This window comes from Cygnus olor, chromosome 2 (assembly GCF_009769625.2).
Source record: "Cygnus olor isolate bCygOlo1 chromosome 2, bCygOlo1.pri.v2, whole genome shotgun sequence".
Lineage (NCBI taxonomy): Eukaryota > Metazoa > Chordata > Aves > Anseriformes > Anatidae > Cygnus > Cygnus olor.
Genome location: NC_049170.1, coordinates 90873629 through 90889441, shown reverse-complemented (window position 1 = coordinate 90889441; position 15813 = coordinate 90873629). Strand labels below are relative to the sequence as shown.

At 42.2% G+C, this 15813-nt stretch overlaps 1 protein-coding gene across 1 annotated transcript in view; it reads left to right on the top strand.

Annotated features, from left to right (window-relative positions):
- GALNT1 (polypeptide N-acetylgalactosaminyltransferase 1) overlaps positions 1-15813 on the top strand; it is a 164126-nt gene that overhangs the window by 55611 nt on the left and 92702 nt on the right. The gene's annotated exons all lie outside the window — the stretch shown is intronic.

Here is a 15813-nt window from a genome sequence, read left to right as displayed (position 1 = left end):
GAGGCAGAGGTCCAAGAAGTTGACACTCAAGCATAAAAATTAGGTCACGGTTTTAGACGGTGCCGTAATGAGGACTGAGCTTGGTCACAGTAGGGGTGCCAGGCCACGCTGTGTAAAACAAAAGCTTTGAAGGTGGCCTGCAAGAGAGTTGAGGACAAAGGCCTGGTCTTCCAGGCTGTGCTCCAGGCACCTGTGTATACAACAGAAAAGCAGGACAGGACTTGCTTTCCAGGAGCATAAGCAAGGCTCTGCAAATGCATCCAAGTCCTATCTTCTCCTTCCCAACTATAGCTGCTGTCTTCCTGAGCGTGCAGGCTGCCAGCAGCATTTAGGGCAGACTGGTAGATATCACTGCATTTGCCATTATTGCTGGGGATCATTTTAGGTGCTATGCCGTTTGCATTTCTTCCCTCTCCAAGTGACAGACACCTATCACGTGCTCAAGATCGTGACCTGGGTTTGAAGTTGGCAGAGGCACTGGGAATTGCCCAGGAGCTGTATCCCCTGACAAAGCCAAACCTGCTCTGCTGTCTGCTCAAAGTGTTGGTTTCGTCTTGGTCAGCCTTTTTCCATTCCCAGGGCTGGGTCCCATCTCTTCCCATGCTCAGCTCCCAGGCATGCCCTTTTTAAGAGGGCATACCTTATCGCAGGAGTGCTTTTATGGAGAGGAGCATCTCTGATGCTCCTGTAGAGCAGATGTTGCATGTGAATCATGCAGAGGATTAACATGCTGCATCTGTGAATGTTTTTAAATAGTATGCAGCCAGGCATTTTCTTATCTGTACCCATTTTATCAACCGGTTTACTAACAGCAAAATCAGAAGGCCCATGGGTATTTCAGAAATACTGAGTACAATGCAATGTTACAAGGATCCAAACGCTGCGAAATCCCAGAAGGCCTACAACTCATTGGAAAATAGCAGTAACGGCAACGTCAATATTGAGAGGGTCCGCAGGGGATGAGGGAGGGAATTAGGGATACCAGGAAGGCTCTGAAATTATGAGGCTGAGTTCCTGCCGTACCTGGCAGAAGATAAAGAGATGAAGAGATGCTGTTTTGGTGATTAAGTGCAATGTGTACCTGGCTGTGCTCCTGTCGCACGCGTCAGTGGGTAGCTGTGTTGTCCTGAAGACCAGAGCTCGCCTGAAGAAGTGCAAATTGCAGTCGCTGGCTTGGCTGAGTGAAACGAGGCTCTTCCTGCTGCTCGTTTTGAACCTGGCTCAAGGTGAACACCATCTCCCGCGCTCATACTGCAAGGTCTATCTTTTTTATTTGCTGCCTTGCTAATAAGAAAATTAAATACAGCTCAGCAATAGCCCTGCATGCTCTTTGATGTGAGCAGTCCCCACCTGCCTGTTAGTAATAGTCTCAGTGAACTGGAAAGGTTCCTTGTGCTTTTGTCAATAACAAGTGAGAAGAAATGCATGAGGACTCCAGAGTCTTCTGAATGCGGGAAGAAACTTTCAGGCTTGTATCCCAAGGTTGGGAGGTGTTTTTTTTTTCCTTTTGTTTTTTGTTTTGTTTTATTTTTTTGTTTTGTTTTGTTTTGTTTTTTTTTTTGTTTTCCCCCACACCCTTTGACTTGATGAAAATTCACCACTAACAGAGGGAACAATGTTCCTCATCGACGTTCACACCTCCTGTGTGAAGCTGTTGAGGCACATGAAGGATGGTGGTGCATCAGCACTGGGCAACGTACTAGCTTCTTTTTAATGGAAGGGAGAAAGTGGTGAGAGAAAAAAACTTTCAGAAAACCTGCAAAAGGATCTTCAATCTGAGTTGGGGCAGCCCAGAAGTAGAGGGTGTTTGGGGGGCAAGAAAAATAAATGGGGAGGGAGAGAGGCCCCCGGCAGCTGCTGTCTGCCCCCTACACAGGCTGTTTGGTGCCGGAGAGGAGAGTTGCAGGGGACTGTCAGGAGGTCACTGCCATGTGGTGGCTTTACTGTGGACACAAAGTGCTGCCCTCAGCCCCAAGGGCAGCAAGGAGTGACCTGAGCTGTGGTTATGAACATCGGTAGCGTGTACCTGAGGTGTGGAGACACCTGATGGAAAAGATCCATAGACAGAAGCCATGGGGAAAACACAGCCTGCCTGAGAGCCACTTGCATTGGTACCCTTCTGCTCTATCAAAAAGAATAGGCCAGCTTCCACAACTGTTTCTTTATTCTATTCCAAGCTTTGAAATCAATACTTTTTCAGTTCTTAATTTATATCCCACCTGGTTGCTTGGCTTGCAACGTTCCGACTGGTCTTACTTCTCTACTACTAGAAAAATGAGGCCTTTGAATGAAATCATCTGTGGCTTCAGTCATTCACCCTTTTATCTCACATTACTTTATCATTCACCCTTTTATCTCACATTATTTTATTTTGTTAAGTGTACTACACTTTATAAAATTAATAAGGTTCTTAAATGGTGCTAGTGAATGTACATAATCTATTGAGTTAAAATGAAGGTAGTAAAAATTCATGTATAACCTCTTCCTGCATGTGTTTTTGTATCTACAAAATAGGGATAACTTTTTGCTAGATGGTAGGTATTACTTAAAGTTGAATTCACTGTAAGAAGTTGTGGCAGTTGAGAAACATCTGGTGATGATAGTTATTTCGTACCATTAACATTTCCTGGCAATGGTGTCAGACAACTTTGCTGTTAATTTATCCATCTTCAGTGGCATTGCCCAGATGCAATTTGTGCTACGATTTCCAAGCTCCTAACTCTTTAAAAATAGTTCAGTTTCATTTAAATTTTTAAAATAAACTTTTTTTTTCTCTTAATTGCACATATGTCTGCTGGGTGCTATTTGCATTTTTATAGAGGTTCTGGATAAAGAAAGGATTGAAGTTCTTAGCTTCACCGCTCCATCAGGTAAAAAGTGATGGATTCCTGCAGGGTAGCTTGTGAGGTCTTGTGGCATTTTGTACGTTATTCTTTAAAAGTACTTGGAGGCTTTGATGACTTTTCAGAGCCTGCAGTGTGAACTCTTGTAATTTGCATTTGTTCCCTGCAATTTGCAGCTGCAGGCACTGCACTAGCTTTGTTTAAATATAATGCCGAATGCCTTTAAAATAGGCATTTGAACCTTGGATTAAGGAGACTACTTTTGTAATATTAAAGGCCTTTTTCTGCGCACATCAGATATCTAGCATTCAATACAATCTTCCTGTTAGAAGCTTTGAAAAAACCATTTCTGTATTCTTAGTAACACAAAAAGAGAAACAGGTTCTTTAGAAATGCCTTTTGTGCCGTTTTCCTAGTATCTTCTCCTTCTCTGAGTTTATTTTAAAATTCGATGATTTTGACATATCAGAAACGAGGAGTAAGAGATGGCTCAAAATGCTGTTCTGGATAGATTTGAGTTGCACTTCATCTGAAATTGTTGCTTGTAGCTTGGCAAAGCTACGTTGGCAGCACACTTGTGGTAACAACAGTGGTGTTACCTGAAGTGTGGACTTCTGACCAAAAATTGTATCTGTGCTAGGTCTGGCAGGCTTAACCGAAATCTTATGTAGGCAAGAGACATCTAAACCAAGAGGTTAGGTTAAATGCAGCCTTCACTATGGTAAAAAAGTGGAAAAAAAAAAAAAGAAAAAAAAGATGACGTAGTGTTTGATTATGAGTTGAAACATTGTTCTGTTTGCTTAAGGCTGTGAAATGAGGAAGCTTTGCATTGTGTACTTACTGGAACCCTATACCCTGTATATCCCAGGTAATTATTTATTATGCAATGTTTAGTGTATTTACCCACTGTCTCAAAGGATTTATGAAATGATTTATCCAGTTAGATTTGATCTTTTCTTTTTGAAAGTGAAAATTGCTTAAGAATTTCCTTATTTAGTTTGCATTCAGGAAGCACGATGAGGGTTTTCTGTAGCTGTGCATGTGAACAAGCTTGTGATTTCTGAAATACGCAGCTGAGAAAGATAGAAGTGTCATGATGCTCATCTGCATAATCTTTAATGCAGTAGCCACCTTGAAACCGCTGCAGGTTTGTGGACTGAAGAAAATGTGGATTAGCTGAGTAACCTGATTTACGAACATAAGATCTTGATGGGATGGAAAATGGTTTGCAAGCAATCTGGAGACTGAGTATGGTCATATAACTAATTTATTAATAATTTTAAATAAAGAATAAATGCACAGCAATATAAACGTCCTCTGGAATTCATTAGCAGAGCAGGAGTTGGTGTCTCTGAATAAATTGTTCACAGGAATTAGTTCACACATCTCTGTTTGTTAGAGCAAGTCTTCCACTGTCCTAGCACTTCTAGTTATACAGTATAACATTGCATTTGCTTGTATAGTAAGGCTGTGGTACTTTTATTGCTATTAGAATATAAATTTAAATAAGTTAATATTGCCAACAGTAAGTGTAGTGGGCAATCTGTGAATGTTATTTGCTTTGTTCACTTACCAATATTTTTGTAATCCCCCCAAAAAACAAAACAAAACAAAACAACAAAACAAGCAAAAAAAGAACAAAAGAGGAAGATGGCATCTGCTGGATAACATCTTGTTTTGGTGGTTGGTTGCCAGTCTCGTTTTTTTTTTTTTTTCTTCAAATGCAAACTATGAATTCAAGTGCTAGAAAAAAACTGATCTCATGGGTGTGCAAAACTACTGGGACTGTACCCAGGGTCTCCGCTAAGGTCTGTGAGACTCTGCTGAGTGCTACTGTGCAAAGCAGGGGACAGGATAGATTGAAAAAAAAAAAAAAAATCTCTAAATTTGCAGATGATACCAAGCCTAGAGAAGGTTGTAGCTGGAAGATGAGGTTAGAATTTAGGGAAAAGGTGGGATTTTTTTTGTTGTTTGGTTTGGTTTGTTGGTTTTGTTTGTTTGTTTGTTTATTTTGATAAGCACAAGTTCATACTTTATTTTACAGTCAGTGGTTTAAGAGCCCAGTTTGATGGTACTGGGAAGTCTGCAGGGTCCATTTGTGAGGTCACCAAGAGAAGCACGTTTGTACTGCTTGGCATCAGCGTCATTTTTCTGAAATTCCTAAAAAGGTCCTCTCTCTTTTTTTGGGGAAAAAAAAAAAAAAAAGAGAAAAAAACTGACAACGATGAGCACTACATAAATCATGGGCTGGGTGAAAGCGGGAGGATAAGAGTTGCGGCAGAAGGCGCCGCAGAGCCTGGGTGCGCTCTGAGCAGAATGTGAATCGCCGGCATTGCAGCGCCTTGAGGCGCGCGACAGGGAGCCTGCAAGGCACAGGCTGTAATCCTTTCGCTTGTCAAAGCTTTGCTTAGGCTCGATTTGAATGCTGTGTCTTGCTTTGGGCATTACACTTCTGGACTCTCTCTCAACCTTTCGTGTCTTTCTTGAAGAGAGGGATGGGATGATCTGAGGTGTAGGAAGCACAGTCTGTGAGGAGAGGTTGAGAATTCAAGTTATGTGTGTGGCGTGAGGAGTGAAAAGGTGGCTGGAGGAGATTTCTGCAGAAAAGGAGGGAGTAAACTGTTCTCTGTGCCCATCATAGAGGGTTTTACTAAGCAATATAGGCTGTTCTTTCGAGACTAGCCATAATCTATATGCTATTTTTACTGGTAATGACACACTAGAAGAATCTGTTCTGTTACATTCTGTGAGGGAGTCAAGTGGGTAGAGGAATTTTGTTATTTGCTTTTTTCTTGATTTACTCATTGTCTTTCCATGAGTGGTTGGCTGCACTGTGAGAGGGCTTGGATTTTCTTTCCAGATTTTGGTAGGAAAAGGAGAAGAGAATAGTCCAGTTGGAAGGGGCCTACAAAGGTCATCGAGTCCAACCGCCTGACCACTTCAGGGCTCACCAGCAGTTAAAGCACATCCATGAGGGCATTGTCCAAACACCTACAACACTGCCAGGCCTGGGGCATCAGCTGCCTCGCTAGGAGCCCGTGCCAGTGTTTGACCATCTCCTGATGGGGACATTTCCCTGGTGCCTGGTCTGACCATCCCCTGGCCCAGCTTTGTGCCATTCCCTGTGCCCTGCCATCGGTGACCAGGAGCAGGGACCGGCACTGCCCTCTGCGCGTCCCCTCCTCAGGACTCTGCAGAGAGCCACAGGGCCACCTCTCAGCCACCTCTTCTCCAGACAAGACAACCCAGGTGCCCTCAGCCCCCCTCACAGGACCAGCCTTCCAGGCCTTTCACCGGCTGTCTTGCCCTCCTCGGGGCCATCTCTTTCCATGCCTGCAATGATGAAGAAATAAAGGGATTAACTTTGCAGCGTGGGTTATATTCCAAAGAGCTTTTTCTCAGAGGAGGCCAACTTCGCAGCAGAATAGCTCGCTTTTGAAAGCTTTGAAAAACAGGTGAGACATCTGCCACAAAAGATCAAGCACAACCGATTCTGCCAAGAGACAGGCAAGTTGATTAGATGACCTCTCAAGAATTTTTCCAGCTCTGTTTTCTGTGATTCTGTCAATTCCGTCCTCACCCATAAAAGCATGTGCTTTCCCACAAAGAAGAAAATGTGAGGCTGGCTGTACGGGTCAGGCTGTTTAACTCAATACGCCATCCTCAGCGGGAGCTGAAAGCAGATGTGGGGGAAAGGCTGTGAACAGGGCAACTACACAGGCTGCTGCTTCGCGGTTTTCTCCCAGCCCTCATCCACCTGTGTCTCAGGCTGTTGGTGAGCTGCAGATGATTTCTGTGTACTAAGTAGCTCTTGGTAGATTCTGTGAATTTGCCTGGTGCCCCTTGAATAAGTCACAGCATCCCACAACCAGGTCTTGCAGCTGAATCTCATGAGGACCCACCTCTTTCTCCTTGTTTTGAACCTGACTCCCTTCTAGCTTAATCTGATGCTTTTTGGTTGCTGTTTTTTGGAGAGACCCACCCTTGCCATTCAGTCTTAAATATTTTCTCTTTCTAGACTCAAGAGTTGTAGCTTACTTAGCTATTTCTTACACAGAAGATGGTACTTGGTCTCTCCTTGTTGCTCTGCTTGGATCATTTCCAGCTCTACCTTATCTTTGGGATGGAGGGCACAAACTGAATACAGCATTTAAGATGCAGGCACCCCATAGGTTGCAAAGCAGTGTTCTCTGTTGTATTGTCAATTACTTTTCCAATAATTGTTTTTCTTTTTGACTACTGTTGAGCACTTAAGTTTATGTTTCTATAATCTGTCTGTCATGACCTCAAGGTCTCTCTACCAGGGTAGTACTGGTCAACTTACTGTATTTTTGAAATTTGGACAGCTTTGTTCTCCTGTGTATCTTTTAATGCTTATCTACATCGAATTTCCTCTTGCCTAATTACTAAGTCACATAAGGTCTGTATGCAGTTCCTCTTTACAAGCCCTCACCTCCACTACCCTAAATAATGAAGTAACATAAGCAACTTCTGTTGCCCTTTCTTGTTTATGGACACAATGAGCAGCATAAGTCCCAGCACAGATCTCTGTGGGTAATATTTGCTTTCCTAACTCTTGCACCCATCTATATAATTTAAATATATATATATATATTTATTTATTTATTTTGACAAGTTATCTATCTGTGTGAGAGCCTTCCTTGTTTTTTGGCAGGTGCTTAGTTTCTTTAAGCCTTCTGGAAATCTATATATACTGTATCAATTGGATCTCCACTGTCCACATGCTTGTGGGCATCTTCAAAAAATATGACTGCAGGAGCGAACAATGATTCTCTTTCATATGAGAAACTCTATTTCTTTCACCAAACACATTTTTTTTAATTTAATCACAGTAATACCTTTCTAGTTCTAACCCACAGATTTGCTGTGCTTTTTGATGTTCAGAATACAATGATTTCATCATCTGTGTCTTCCTTTTTGGAATACTGAAAGAAAGCATTTTCCTGCTTGAAGAAAGATTTTGATGAAGAATATTGTTAACAATGTACTGTTGAGTAAGTCATGTCAGAGAGTAAACGTATTTGCAAATGCATTTGAAACTTTTCAATAGGCATGATTAGTATTTAAGCAAACTAGATTCTTTTGCAGCGCTGTTTAGTGTTTTATTGCTGAGATTATTGACCAAAAAAGTAGGTTGTGTCAGCCTGTTGCCGTGCCTTTTTCATCTCCTAATTTGTAGTTGAGTACGGCTAAGCAAAATTGAGTGAGAGCAAAGAGAAAAAGTAGCTGCAGGTCAGAATTACGCTCTCCTGGTCACGTCAACTGCTCTGTGTTTGGCAAAAGGTCTGCATTCACTTCCCTGCATTAGGTGGATGTATGCAGCCCTTTGCAAACAGGGAGTCTTGCAAGTGATTTAATCGTGTGAGCAGGCTAAGATCTCTGCTCCTTTAATGAAGAAGAGCCCATCACTAAAAATGTAATGCACGGTATTGTGTAATTAAAAATGGTGCATCTGAGTACTTCTCAAGGTTTTTCCCTTCCCCCAATTCCTTCCTTCCTCCACCACACTTCTGGCATGGGGGTGTGTTGCTTCCTGTCGCAAATACTAAGTGCTGATATGAACACAATATATTGTCTTTATCGCCTTTCATCTTTTATGATTGTAAGCAAATGTTTTCTTTACTGTTTTGATTAAAGAAAACAAACAAAAAAAAGCCCTACAAATCATTTAAATTCCTCTCCTGAAAGGATCTAAGGAATCTGTCTCCTCCACCTAAGGATCTGGGAATGCATATAATTATACCTAATAATTTCACCACTGTCAGATTAGATTGAATTTTAGTCACTTTTGTGCAGATTAGATTCAGCTCAGGTGCTCAAAGTGAAAGAAGGTGCATTAATCCACAGTGGCATTCTGTCTCTCCCAATTAGCGGGTGCTGAGAGATGTCAGATCCTGCAAGTTTGATTGCATGGAGCAGTTTTGTTCTCCCACGGATTTTGGTAAAGTTAAGGAGGTTTAGGCCTTCAAAGGCAACCATCAGTAACTTAAGTGTCTGGCCTTCAAAAAAAGAAAAAAAAGGCATGAAAAAATAATGAAAATAAAGAATATTCCCAGGCAGCTTTAAAGGTTGGGGACAAATGATGTTTTTTAAACTGAGGTTTGAGGGAGACTTTTTTTTTTTTTTAATTAAATCTCTGTAATGTAAGCCTGTACTGCACACATCGTCGTGTAATCGAACATGTCTGTCAAAATTCTGATTATGATTTGTGTGCAAGTTTGCACAAGGTGGTTTCTCTGGTGCTGCATAACCTAGGCTGACGTGTATGTGTTTCTGTGTCGTGCTGAAGGTCACACACTATTTTCTTCAAACTGCATGTGGTCAGGCCATAATTTTAATTATTTTCAAAGCTATAGTACATTAGCATTACAGAAGTGAATAGTGAAGGACAAAGTACTGGAAAATGAAGTGCAAATAAATGACATTGCAATGTGTGCATGTCTTCTGATTTGGCAGAATTAATGCTGGCAAGGCTTTGCTGTAGCTCAAAGTATATGTTTATTGCTTAATTATCTCAGTTACTGAATATGCTCATTGCATAATCTGGGGAAGCAGTAATTGAGTCCATTACTGTAGATAAACAATTGCCAATTTATAGTGCTTCAAATAAAATAATCTTGACTGTAAACAGATGCTACAAAATCTAAAATACTGACGCTATCTTACTTCTACCATGATGAAATCTTAAGTGATTTTCTTAATGTGCACCCTGCCAATGCTTGTTGAAAATTGCCATTTTTTTTCCTTTTTATTTCTTTGACAAAGGAGTCTACTCCAGTTATATTAAAATATTATTGCTTTTCACACTTGTCTTAAATTCTGTTGAGCTATTTTTGTCGTTGTTTGTTTAATGTTGGTATTAGCTAATGTCAAGAAGCCAGTTCTTTTTAATAACTTAAGAAGATTGGCTTTTGATTAAATGAGAGCAATACGGGATGTAATTTTAACTGGTGGAGCAATGATGATTTTGTAGGCGTGTAGGCAGTTTTCAATCTCCTACTTAAAAGGTGTAATAGCTTCATCCTATTTGAGGAATGTTTGCACGAATCTCAGTTTAGTGTTAAAACAACCAAAAACAAACAAACAAAAACCCTACCTGGTAGGAGCTCAGTATCAATATCAAGCTAGTTTGAGCAGCGTGTTGAGATGTAGGGGTTTTCCTGCAGATTGTACGTTACCTTGCAATTTTTAGGTTTAAGTATCTAGCCAGACTGTTAACCCACCTAATCCTGAAGCAATAGTCAACGTCAATTTTCCCATTTTCATAAAGCACTAGCTGTTTAAAACTGTACCATAGTTTGGCAAGAGGGAATTTTGATAGAGAGAAAAGGATTTTAATGTGGATTTATTTAACTGGAAGTCACATATATGCATGCACAAACATATATATATATTTTTTAAAAAAATCCTATATACATTTTTATAGGTGTGTGAGTGAGTGTACACACAAAACAATCCAGAGGGCTCTCCTGCTACCATTAAAGTTTCGCTATTGCCTACAATACAGCTGGGTACATGCCTCCTGTTAGGTGGTATTATTCTCCCAGTCTCAAGGGGCAATTTTGTATCTTATGTCTGCAAAATGAACCTGATTTCACAAATAAATACTTAGCCCAGAAGCGTTCATTTAATCTTGGAAGTAGTCCCACTGAATTTAATGATCCCTTAGGTGGAAATTCTTTGGGGCTTTTATTTTCCTTTCTGCCTTATTCAGTGGTAAGCGCAATCTCCATTAGCTCTTACATTAACATCTACTGTTACTTACAGTGAAATGCTTTCAGGTTTTGGCTTGAAAATGATAATTCAAACACATAGGCTCAAAATCCATGTGGCAAAAGACAACAGTTAAATTAGAATTATTCCAAAATTACGTTTGAATAATCGGAGTTGGCTCTGTGAAATTTCAAAAGCTACTTTTTCGAGTGCTGCTGCAGGGCTCGTCTGATTTGGAAGAAGTCTTACAGCCATGGGGAGTTTAGAGAGAGAAAGGACTGTGGATAGTAGGTACTCCAACCTGCTGATGAACATCGATAGTCAAGGTAACTCTGGCTTGTGTTGGAAGTAAATGCAGAGAAATGCAGCTTTTGTTAGCTCCAGTGGTGATGACCAAAGGTATCCGACCATTTCCCGCTGGGGTCCCCTGATATCTGTTCAAGTCAATGGCATTCTTCCAACTAACTTCACCAGCTTTGGATCGGCCTTGTCTTCTGCATGCTTCCCAAATCGCATTCCTACAATGAGCTTCCTGCAGGCCGGATTTGGTCGGTAGAATTGGTGGTCTGACTGTATATTTATTAACTTATATATACTTGAAGCAAAATCTCATTTCCAGATAACTGAGACATCACTTTTTTCTTCCCAGATGGTTTCAATGTTTAGTTTTAGGGCAGAGGACGATTTAACCTTGCCAGAAGAGAGTTTGTAAACTTTGCAAGTACAGTGATTTAGTCAGAACTGCATTTCTATTCTGGTGGTGTAAAACGATGACCCACACTGCCCAGAGCTCAGCGTGGGGCCGACACTGTGCAACTGTATCGCTTTAGCAGCACGCTTGGGAAGAATCCCTGGGAAATGGTGCATGCTTTTTTAGGTATTTTTATGTTGAGGGTTACTCTGCTAGCATCTCACCCTCTGATTATTTTCTCTTCTTAGAAAAAAAAAAAAAAAGAGAGGGGTAGGAGATAGGAGGAAGAGACAGCAGTAATAAATACAAACGTAGCCAATAAACCCAAGCTAGTCTATTATTGCAATGAGAAAATAAGGTGAGACGAGTTGATTTGTGCATTGGTTTTCACTTTAAAACACTGTTTGAAAGGCACGTTATCTACTGCATTGGTTTTCATGTTAAAAAAATTGTATTCTGGCTCAGCAGTGCTGTCAAGAAGTACAATATGTCCCACCTCATTAAGTACCATCTTTTTCCTCTCCATCTGTCTAGAACAGCAGGAAAACTAGTTTTCAAATAGAAAAATAATCAGTTTTGTACGTTTCCTTTCTTCACCTCTGTATCTGTATTCATCTAAAAATATAACCAAATTTCCAGGGAAGTGCCTCTAGAACAACAACCCTAATAAATGTGCAATTCAGAACATCAGGAGCTGTTGTTTGGGATGAGCAAGGTGAGCAACCGTGAGAAGTGTGAGCCCAAGCGAAAATATATATTGGCCCTGTTAGGTAAGGAAAAGCTGCTTATTTAGTAAAAATACAAACTGGTTGGTTGACAGCATAGCCAGAAGAAACTTAGAAAGCGAGGCATTTCCTCCTCTGTTTGGATATGTGAACAGGAGCTCGCTACTCTTTGCACGTTAGAAGAAGTGCTGTGCTTTATGCCTTAAAAAGCACAGTCTGTATGGAAGTAAATAACTGTGAAAGAGAAATGCCCTGGAGGTTATTTGATTCATTACAGACAGCCCTATTCAGATTAAGGGCCTTGTCTACCATAACCAAAGTATAATATTTGCTTAGCTGAGTAGACAGCAGCAAGCTACAGGTGCTCGCTTTTCTGTTGGAACTGAGAACAACTCCAAAACCCAGGGAAAAAAAGAAAAAAAAGCAGCAAAACACTGCCTGTGTTTTCAGGTAATAGCTTTCATGACCGCTCAGCTTTAGGGAACTCCAGTGTCCTTCAGGTTAAAGTGATTCTCCTCATGGGACGCGTAGCAATGCCATCTCCTTATTCTTTACAGCAGCCACCCAGGGGTCCTGCAAGAAATCAATTTTAAGCCTGCATTGTCTTTCTGATGAATACTCCTGAAGACTGAATGGGGGGCTCTGATTAAACCTTCTGCTTTCAGAGACCTCAGATCACACCGATAGGCTTCAGCTAGATGGGGTGGCGATACCGAATTGAATAAAACCAGGCAACTTTAAAAGGTCACCCCTTTGCAAAGGCAGAGAGGGTGGCTGTTTGCAGAAGTTGGCTGCACACGAGGCTGAAGTCCCACATCAAAGGTTGAGTGGAAAATTGTATTTTGCAGCTGAGGTAATACCAGAGGATGTGTAACAATGTGTGAATAAATATTGTTTGCAATGTAAAAGAAGCAGCTCTTTTTAAGAGTAAATAAATACAGATTTAGGAAAAAAAAAAAAAAAGGCCAGCAGGATTTACTGTCTGCATCCTAAAATATTTACACCTTTAGTAGTATTGCAGACACAAAAGGTAAGAGATCTCAGTGTGTAACAAAAGAAATCAGCATGCAAATCAGTTTGACAACAAACATCAGTTACCAATCTGCCATTAGGTGATGTTTAACCATCTGAGAGTAATGAAAGCAATTTTCAGGGGGCATAATTTACTGTATTCTGGGCTGTGTGTGTGCAGGGATGATGTCATACGCTGAAAGGGTAGCTGAGCAGACCACAGACAGTCCTGCAGCCAGAGAGATTTAACACTTACTCTGCAAGGCAAGAGTGTATCTTAGAAGAAATAGGTTTTCACCGGGCCTTCTCTTTGTCCAGAGATGGATATCTCAGATTGTAAAGTGAATTTTCCTGTTAAACAGTGACTGACAAGTGAGATGTGAAACTAAATTGGAGCGTGGTTTAACAGCGAAGCACAGGGATGGGAGGTAAGGCCTTGGGTCCTGTGGGCACTTTGTCACTGCCTTGCTTTGCTTCCCCAAAAGCTTTACTTGCATTACAGGGGCGTGTGAAGTTTGGGAAGGGTTCAGCGTGGCATCTCCTGGCCCTGGTGTGTGTGTAGCCATGTGTCTAACGAGAAAGGGAGTGCACTCAGTCAAGCGCTCAGCTAGGTGCCAGCGCTTCCAGTACTGAGTGATGCTCAGACCTTGTGTACGTTCAGGTAATCAGAGGAAGAGCACCACTTTGTTTAGGTGCGACTCCAAAACACTGTTTTGGAAATGCTGACACTGTGCTTAGCCTTCGACCCTGAGGGAAGCGATTAGCAGAGAGGCAATGCCCGGGGTTCAGCAGAGGGCAGCTGAAGGCTCTCTGTGTCCCAGGGGTACCGCGGCCTCCCAGGCACACCGCCACGCGCCCCGTGCTGGCTCGGTCAGACCCACGGGTCCCCCTTCCAAGGGGAAGGGCACACTCCTGCCCTGCATCTGATGTTCCCCCATCGGCTCCTCGCCAGAGCTTCAAGGCCCCAGCGGGGCTCGTGGTGTTTGGGTGCTGCATTAAGCAGTTTATCTAAGCTCCCTGGAAATACCGACTTACCCAGCTCTTTGCTCACACACATCTGCTGCTCGCGTACACCGAAAAGCTCGTAGGCTTTTCCCTTTTGCATGATGGGAAACCATCTCAGAAATGGCACTCTGGAGAGTTAAGCCTTTTTTTAGAGCGGGCTGGAGGAAAAGAAAGGTATGAAAATAGATTCGTATCAAATTAAATACATGCATTTACTTTAAATGCTGCCGTGCTTGTCCTAGAGTATACGCTCCAGCTTTTTCTCATCTTTTCCTAAGGGTATAGCTCACTGCTTGCACAGTCTCTTTGCTTGCTACATTTGATGAAATAATCTCTCTGTACTGTCCACCTGTGCTAGGACCTCTGAGCAAATATCCAAAAAATAACGCGGCTATCTTTAATTTAGCAACAAAGGGAGCTGGGGGAAATGGAGGGGACGTTGCTGTGGCTGTGTAAGAGGGAAGAAAGGTTTTCTCCTGGATCCACAACGTTACCACCCAGGCAGAACTATTTGCACGGCATAAAGGAAGGGTTAAAAAAAAAGTGCAGGCAAGTCACAAGGTGGCAAGGGAGAAGCAGCTCGACAGCTCAAGCAGCCCTTGCTTGTTTTGTCCCTCCAAGCAGTGCTGCTCTGGCTGCGGCAGCTGCTGTAGCTCCAGGGCTGAAGCGGCAGCTGCCGAGCGCTGCCTTGAGGTGCTGGATTTTTTGCCTCTAATCCCTCCATGTTGGCCTCATGCTCTGCCACGGTGCACTCAGTTCCGGTGCGGGATTTAGGAATCGGACAGCAAGCGTTAAAACTGTTCCAGATGGAGCGATTTTTATCCACTTTGTCTAAAACCAGCGCATCCCTGGAAGGGAAGCAGTGAATGTACAAACAGCAGAGATCCTTGCGGCACAGCAAGATGAGCAAAAACTTGTTAGACTCCCCTTATTACCCAAATATATGATGGGTGGGTAAAGGATTTTATGCTTGCCTATACTTTGAGATTGGGGTGTACAAGGGTTTAAGAATAAGAGCAGAGCTGTAAGAATGTTAGATGATCTCATAGTACTTGAAAATTGTGAACAAGAAGTCTGCCCGGTGGATTACTCCTTGGTTTTACAGAAAAGCCTCTTTCTACTTCAGATAAATTATTAGACCCCACACACGTCATCCAGCTGGTTCCAGAAATCAAAACCCTAGGGAAAGTCTACGAATCCATATAGCCTGGACGGGACCATAAGGGAGGAACTGAATTAAGACATAGCAGTGACGCTTGCCTTTTGCTTTTGCCAGCAGCCTGTGTGCCTACAGAGCTCATCTGCAGCAATTACGGCCAGTGCGTTCCTATTAAACACATGCCTACCTGGAGGCCCAGCTGAGAATGGTCTACGGGATTACTGCCTCTGCAGACCTCATAGAAGAGAAGTGAACCACAAATCACCTCTGTATTGGAAAGAGAAACCAACCCAAAGTTCAGCTGGAAGCAGGGGAGGTGCCACCCTGTGTTTGTCCTGGCCCCTGTAATCTCTCCCTGGGCGCCCACTGCTAGGGCTGTGGATAGGATATGAGGCTAGAAGGACCTTTGGTCTGACCCAGGCCAGCCATTCATGCAGGCAAAACTCATTTGTAATGTCATTTAGGTAAGTGGTAAATATGATTAAGTCATTGAGTTGCAGTGGGCGTTGACCATTTTAAAACCTTAATTGGGCAATAAAACTGGAATCTAGCTTATGGGTGCAGTCCTTTGGCTGGAAATAATATGTGGAAATGCTAAGTGATGCATGCTTTGCTGTAGGAATGCCAGACTAATGGGAAAACCTA